This window comes from Carya illinoinensis, chromosome 11 (assembly GCF_018687715.1).
Source record: "Carya illinoinensis cultivar Pawnee chromosome 11, C.illinoinensisPawnee_v1, whole genome shotgun sequence".
In the NCBI taxonomy this organism is placed as follows: Eukaryota; Viridiplantae; Streptophyta; class Magnoliopsida; order Fagales; family Juglandaceae; genus Carya; species Carya illinoinensis.
In genome coordinates this window covers 45383236-45391714 of record NC_056762.1, presented here as the reverse complement: position 1 = coordinate 45391714, position 8479 = coordinate 45383236, and the positions used below count along the sequence as shown (strand labels likewise).

General features: G+C 34.8%; 1 long non-coding RNA gene across 3 annotated transcripts; it reads right to left on the bottom strand.

Annotated features, from left to right (window-relative positions):
• Positions 1-4247: 4247 nt before the first annotated feature.
• Positions 4248-7552, bottom strand: LOC122282885. 3 transcript variants are annotated; one of them, XR_006230491.1, is made up of 3 exons: positions 6677-7552; positions 4945-5487; positions 4248-4814 (listed from the first exon to the last, which is right to left on the bottom strand). It is a non-coding gene; the product is annotated as an uncharacterized LOC122282885 (long non-coding RNA). The 3 variants fall into 3 exon arrangements; XR_006230489.1 differs by having other exon boundaries at positions 4945-5360; positions 5488-7546; XR_006230490.1 differs by having other exon boundaries at positions 4945-5205; positions 5488-7545.
• Positions 7553-8479: the final 927 nt, after the last annotated feature.

Genomic DNA, 8479 nt, shown 5'->3' with positions numbered 1-8479 from the left:
CCGTCGCCTTTTCCTCTATTTCCCGAGCTTTTCTTCACCATCGTCTCTTCCTCCACTTCCCAAGCTCCCCTATGCCATCATCTTCTTCTCCGTTTCTCAAACTTTTCTCTGTTGTTGCCTTCCTCACCACCTTCAGTCATTTTCATTGCCCCAAACAGTTCCTTTGAACCTAAGCCTTTGTTTGCTATTTCACTCGATGGTTCTTTTGACGTCAGTCTCTGGAACGTCCAATTCTAAGTGACTCTGGCATGTTAACTAATTTGCTTAATGCCCCTCGTGTGATCGACTCCACATATCCCTATACCAGAACCCCTCCTCCTAGCAAGCCAGCTATCTATGCATTCTTGTATGGATATAAGATTAATTGGGATGGTCGGACACTGCTACATACCGTTTAGCTCCCCCTGACTATCTCTTTCTTAATAGAGTCGTGCTCACTAACTTTGACCTAACTGCCCATCAGAGAGATATTGGCCTTGACAGAGCCACTCTGTTTTATGCACTAATCAATGACTTTCCCATCGATTTGGGAAGTCATCTTTGTAGAGTCATTCTTGAGACCTTTCAGTCTAACAAATTATGTACTGGATTACCTTTTACGAGTCTTATCACCTGCATTACTTTGTCTTAGTTTGTTGCTATTCCTTCCCATAAGCCTATAATCCCTCTTAAGGCTCCTATTGGTTGTAAGACCATTCAACTGAGTCATGCACACATTTTTCCTCATCCTTTTGATGTTGAGTATCCTCCTGCATCCACTTCTTAGTTGTCCCGTTCTAGGTCATCTAGCTCGACACCATCTACTTCTACATTAGATTCTAATGAGTCAAACATACAGATGGTACTTAATTATTTGAGTCGCATCGATGCTTGTCTTGATCACATTGATACTTGCTTCAATAGTCTGGATGCTCGTGTACATCGCATCGAGGATCGTTTGGATACTTACATTGATAGCATGGATGCTCTTGTAGATAGCTTATATACTCATCTTAATCGTATCGAGATTAGCTTTGATAGTCTAGAGGTTCGTGTCGATAGCCTGTACACCTGCATTGATAGCCTCCCACAACATGTGACACGACACTTCAATGAAATGAAACAGATATTAGTTGCCACCACTAGTGAGGATGATGAGAATGATTGAGATGGCGAGGACGGTAGTCATTGAGCCATTTGTCGTTTTGTGACAAAAAGGGTGAGTGCTATATTTGCAGGGGGAGTATGGTATATATTTAGGGGAGTGGTATCATATGTAAGGGGAACAGCATGTGGAGTAGGATAGGATACAGTTAGGGGGGAGTAGCGTGTAAACAAACAAAGTTGAATTTTTTGTGGCATACATTTTTTGTGCTTCTGTATTCTTTTATCAAACTCAATATCTGATTAATTCTTAATGAAGATTTTCTTGATGAAAACTGTGCTTGTCATGTGCTTGTTGTGTCTATACTTGAATTCTTATTCTTCTTATGTCTATACTTGAATTCTTGTTCTTGATTTGTTAGCAAACATTGAGTTAACAAGTGTGAAAAATTTTGAGGGGTTTCCTATATCTTTATGCTTTAGGGGTGTTTAACGGTTTATTCAGTGATTATAGAAATATTCCAACTTGTTCAAGACTGCACTTGTATCTGGGAATCCTGTGTAGGGTGTGTTAGGATTAGGTCCATGTATTAGAGGTTTCGTCACAGAACTGCCAAATGGGGAGATTGTTAAAGTAAAAATGAGTGTGTTGGCATATTCTAACACTAACATTTGTAAAATTGTATTGTAACAAGTGTTGAAGTGAGTTAAAGTGAGAATGAGTCGAAGTGAGCTCAACATGACTTGAGCATAACTCATACAGAGAATTCACTCGACATGTGCTCGAGCGTAACTCATACAAAGAGTTCGCTCGATAGGCGCTCGACATGGAGCTTGAGTGCCTCCCCTACAAAGAGTTTGTCAACCCTCACTCGACATGTGGGTCGCAAGCAATATTCGATGTTTTACTTCAAATTTAATTACGATGCATTAAGAGGTCATTTTAAATTAAAAGAAATACAATATCTCTACATTAAACATCGATATATGTAAATAAAGTGTCTCCAATTTACGATCTATTTTACAATGTTGACATGAACAAAAACATTGTTACACCATGTTGAAAATTAGGTGTTTCCTTGTTGCCCAGTACTATGCACCCACATTGGTAGTGTAATAGCATCCCTTGTTGTGGCCATTGTCTGTGCCGATGCAGTCAACATGTCAGAAACATGAGATTGTTCACTGGTGTTATGATCTACATTCATATATGGATAATCATTGAGATTTCTATACAATGCAAATACGTCATCATCAGGTGTAACTGTGCAGATGAAATTATATATCGTACAACATGCAATAATAAGATATCATTGCCAAGTTGGAAGGTATGGGAGCATTAAATTTAAAATTTGAAACGCCTCTTCAATATACCGAAAGTTTGTTCAATGACATTCCGAAGGATTAATGACGATAATTAAATAGATCTTTATATCCTTCGAAGGTACGATTGTATTAACATTTTGATTTGTGGTACATCATACTTGGATATGGATGCATAAATCCCTCTGTGCAGGGAAACACAGAATCTATGAAATAATAATAACCTGAGAATTTAGGAGAACATTGATCTTTTATAAATGTGGTATATAGAAATTACCGCAAACTTGGAAGGTACAAATTAAATAATGTATACAACTTACCATTTTGAGGCCATGGAAAATTGTTCCCTAGACACCTCAACGCATTGATTAAAATGTGAGTATCATGAGCTGTACCCTCCCACCTAGCGTATATGAATGTGAATTTCATATTTGAAATCACAGAAACACAAGACATTTTGGGCAATCTGGTAATACTGATTTAGATACGCATTAGTTACTAAAGCCAGCACAACTACATCAATCATGATTTCATCCATTACACAATGACAGTTTTGTAGATTTTTGTTAAATTTTCATAAACTTCAAAATCGTGTATTGATTGCAGGAAATGGCATGTGTATAGTGTACTTCCCACATGCATTAGCCTACGAAAGTAGCAAATGTAAAAAAAAAAAAAAATAATAATAATAATAATAATAATTTACCTCGAACCATGTATAATGTTTGAGATTTCCTTATATATAAGACATCATCCCAGTCATCTAAGTTGGTTTAATCACCTAGCGTGATAATTGACATAATGCTCGCATTATTGTGTAGACATGTCGATTTACACAGGTTAGCCACATTTCATTGAACCATACCATGCCCAATGGTATAGCAAAACATTCATAAGTCTTCCTCAATCGAGACCTCTAGTAACGAATCACGCAAGGTCACATCTCTACATAACCAATCACATAAAGGCCCAAAATGCATATACCTTCATTCAGAACATCTCATAATAGTTGTTAGGATATCCATTCAAGACTGAAATTATGTACTCCCTTCCACGCAACCCAATGTTATGTTGTGGCCTAGGCATAGGAGGCTAGGCATTAAGTTGCTGATCTGCTGTGACCAGAGTTAGAAGGGCCATTGTAGACATCAGCGTTACGGCTTCTCCATACTTCCCATTCCACCCATCTATTTGCATCAAATGTATTTAAGGGGTTACTATTGGAGGCCTCCCTGTTTCCCTCATTGTTGATATCGGTGTTTACCTTATCATTCCATCAACTATCATTGTCCATTCGACACTTTTGAAAAAAATGTCCATGCAAACATTTTCAGGCAAAAAATATTATTTCTGTTTAACATATTAGAAACAACAAAATAAATATTTTTATCAAATTAGCAAGTACTTTCAATAAACGCAACATGCAATATTTGAACTTAAATTAGCAAACATGAAATAAGTGTTAGAAATCAAGACAACTAAAATCAGACTAGAGAAAATAAGATCAAGCAACACACCAAAGTTTGAAAACTACAACTTATTAAAATGTTTCGATAAAATAAATGGTTGTGGCCCGAGGGAGCACACCAAAGTTTGAAAACTACTACTTATTAAAATGTTTCGATAAAGTAAATTGTGGGGGCCCAAGATGTGTGGTTAGACTAGCGACCAAACCCACTGTAATCTTAGATTTAGAGTCATGTGCTGGAAGACAGTTAGGCCCCACTTGTTTAACCAAATCCAAATGTTCTCATCTCATCTCATCTCATTATTATAACTTTTTCAAATTTCCATACAAAATATAATAAACAATTCAAAATTTTCAAATCTCAAAACAAAACTAATATTAAAAAATTATATTATTCATCCATAAAAGCTTTCGCTGCATGAAGATGAAGGTCCGGTGGTAACAGAGGGGTAATGTCCTGCAAAAACTTCATACACTGTGTAATACTTCTAAAGGCTGCATTAGCCCACCATTTGAGCCCTCATCTCTACTGTGCTTTGAACTGCATACCTCGTAAATCTTAGCATCTAACTCTGTCTATGCTACAACGCTCGCAGCAATTGTTTGCGGAGCATTGCTAAGCTCTGGTGAGATTGACGACCTGGTTGGGCCCCTACGTTGCCTATGAGAATTCTTTGGCTGTAGCCCCCCTCACTGAGGCAAGCCGGCCATCTTGATGTCATCCAAATCAATGGTCGAGTTTGTGGTAGTGCTAGTATTGTGCCCAACACAAGGTCAAGGGCTCTCAATTCATCCTCCAGCCGCTCCTCCTCCTTTATAGGGGTACTTGCGTTGAGACATAATCCAGCACTCATGTGACAACCGACTGACCAAAACTTGCACATAGGATATTGTAGTTTTGACAACCGTAAATCTTGAACTTTTTTCATTGCAGTCGGACCTAAGAAATGGAAAAAGTTATTAGATTTTTTAAAAAAAAAAATTAAATAATCATATAATGGGCTAGGAATTTATTATAGAATGCAATTAATAAAAAAGAAATGTATTAGACTAAAGAAGAAGAAGGTTACCCGACAAGCATTTGCCCAATGTTCTTTCGTATCAATTACAGTTTTTGTGATGGGATTCCAAACCTTGCCCGTTTGGCCCATTAAATCCATAAACTAGCATAGTGTGTTCTTAAGACGTGCGATTTTTCCCTTATGATGAATCAACTGGCTTAATACCAAGTTCAGTGAGGTGCGTGGCAAGTTAGACTGTCATGGTTTGTAATTTTGGACTCCACCAATTTGCCCTCCATGTTTCTTGGTACAACATATCAACCAGCATCTCTGCCAACCCAAAGGTCACGATCACGTAGAATCTCTATATCATCCATGGTATTTTGCTAATGGGCGAGTATGACAATACAAATAATAGACAATCCCAACAATAGACAATGCACTTCAAGCCATATGAAAACGTATTGATACGCATCATATACTAGCTACATGCATTCAGCACAAACATTTAAGTTGAGTAATTAAATGCATGTAATATATCATAGAATGAATACAACCATACATGTGAGTAAATATTATTGATAATGTATTTGTACTAATTAATAAATATACCTTGTACAAGGAGCCACCAGATGAGCGTAGGAAGTATGGTTGCCAGAAACATAACAAATAAGAAAGTAAATATTATTGTCAATTACCAAAAAAGAATTAGATAACAATTACCAAATAAGAAAGTAAATTATAAACTCTCACTCATGCAAAGGTTGCAGTTCACCTACTAGTTTAACATGCAACTTGGATCCAAATATAAAAAGAAACACTTTAGAATGAAAAGTGGTTAGCTTTTATATTCTTTGTTTCTTCTTCATTAAGAACATCCAATAGGAAAAAAGGGTTTTTGTACCGTTCACAATTGCAGGAAACATTTGGTACTAGGGTTTTGATTCCATTGGCAGGAGTAATTATTGAGTTGTTTGCTAATAAACAAGTATGATGTTTCTTAATTAATACCATTCTTACCTTTCTTCATAATGAACTTAAGAAATACAAGGATACTTTTCATCCTACTTTCGCATGAGCATTATGGTTTGGCCTTTTCTTTGTTTATTTGCTAAAAATGATTTTTTCATGATTCCTATTATATTGAGAAAAAATATCTAAACTATTTTCCATAACAGGTTACTAAAGATAATCGTGCCATTGATCTTATCATAGCCCAATGCAACATTTCACAAGCGCAGAAGGTACACATCAATTCAATCAATATGGACACAAGCTTCCCTATTAATTTAAATGCGATGAGTGAAATTCAATCAAAGCAAATTATTTTCAAGTGATGAAGAAAATGATCAAAAGGATCCTAACAATCATTTCCAGCCACCAGTTTCACCTGAAATAGCATTCAGAAATTCGAATCTACCTTACAAGATCTCTCTGTTGACCAAGTTCAAATATATGGTTCTCCAATGGACTTCCTTAAGCAGTTGTTATCTAATTCATGAATCTCATACATTCAAGAAAATGGCTCTATAACCAGCTTGATATTGACTATGGTGTTGAAAATAAATTCATGCATCACAAAACCTATTATGTAGTACCAAATTAAGACATGGACAGATTGAGATTTTACACTAGATTAGAGGCAAATCATCATTTAGAAGGAGGAGCAAATCCGAATGATGTCCTTGATCAAGATATGATACTAATGATGCACTCTACATGCACTCCACATGTTTGACAAAATTCTTATGAAACATTGAACAGTGAAATGAAACAAGATTGAGTTGATATCATTGCTTACTCGGTAAGAGCACGTCCTAGGTGTCGTGATTGTTGGTCTCTTGATGGTAAGACTTCGGGAGTGAAGCATGACTATAGAGGAGCTTTGCTTCCGAGGTAAGATGCTGGTGGGGCATCTTGATTTCGGCATGGTGGAATTATATAGGAAAAATTGCTAGAAAGAAAAAAAAAATGGGGGCACTATCGTCTAGACCTGGTTTACAGTAGCACCTATGAGTTGAGAGATTGGAAATAAAGTTTCGTGCAAACGAGCAGAGGATCAGTTTGACCAAAGCGTAATGCACTCAAATGGCATCCCTTTTGATTTAGCACGCTCAAGCAGAAGCCAGAGGGCTGCAGTGGTTCAAACGACAATTACTTTGTTGCAGACATTGGAGGGGTTGACGGTGGCAAGTGTTTCCGTTGACACAGTACACCAGCCTTTTCAAAATCCCAGTACAAAAAATCTCATTTCGTTGTCGACTGTGGGGGACGATTGGAGTTAGAAATTGGCCCCGCTTGTAAACATAAAATAGCTGAGTGTCGATAGTGATGCCAATTTCAATGGGTGCCGTGAAGTCGCCTCTATTACCATTCGAGATGGCATGATGATGAAATAGGAATGTTTGGATGTTTGTTATAGACGGCTTGGGAAGGAAGAAGGACGTGAAACAGAGAGGGGGAGAGAGAAAAAAGAGTTATAATGTTTGATTTTATGTAAGGAATCTCTTTTATGTCAAGACATGTTACATCTACCTACAGTGTTAAAAGCAACTGAGTTATTTACATATGCAAACTCAATTCAATGTTCACTTGTTAGAAGATGTCTAATCTAAACCGCATCAGCTGATAGCAGTCAAAGAACCAAACAAGCCTAGAAAGTAAAATGCAAAGGATGAAGTGGTCGCTTGACATTAATGGCTCGTTTTGGGCTTTATGAAGCTGGGCGTTATGAGGATTTTGTAGGCCTACATGTAGCATCTTTCTTTTTAAAATAATAATTATTCTCATTGTTTAAGATTTCGTCCATATTTCTTTCCTATGTTACGATTGTAATTAGATAATAATTATTTCATAAATTATGAGTCTTTTTGGCAATGTAATTATTTTCAAGTATTTTTAAATATTTTCATATATTTCTTTTTCAAATATTACTCAAACATAAATACTTTTAATTACAAAATTTTAAATTTATCATCTAATTAAATTCGAATCATGATAACATTTTTAAACTGTCAAATAAAAAAAAATACAAAAAATAATAGTATTCTTTCAAATTTCAAAATAAAATAATATTAAAATAATTTTATAATTTTATAATATTTTTATTCAATTTTTTCTCTTTAATTTTCTAAAATTTAATAAAACATTTTAACTCAAACTATTTTACTATTATTCTATCTATCCAAATGCTCTAAATATACCACAGTTTTTCTTTCAAAACAATAAAAGTGTAAGGTCTTTTGGTTAAAAAGATGAGATGAGATGAGATAAAATTAAATAAAATATTATTATAGTATAATTATTTAATATTATTTTTATTTGAAAATTTTTAAAAAAATTATGTTATTATTTTTATTTTATTTAAAAGTTTAAAAAATTTGTAATAATTCGATTCTCCGTTTGAATAGTAAAAATTTTTCATCTCATCTCATATTATTATTATATTTTTTTAAATTTATACATAAAATATAATAACTAATTTAATTTTTTAAAATTTTAAAATAATAATAATATTAAAAAATTATATTTTAAAAATATTTTATTTAATTTTTAATAAAATATTTTATCCCTTTTTCTCATCTGAACTAACCAAACGAAACCA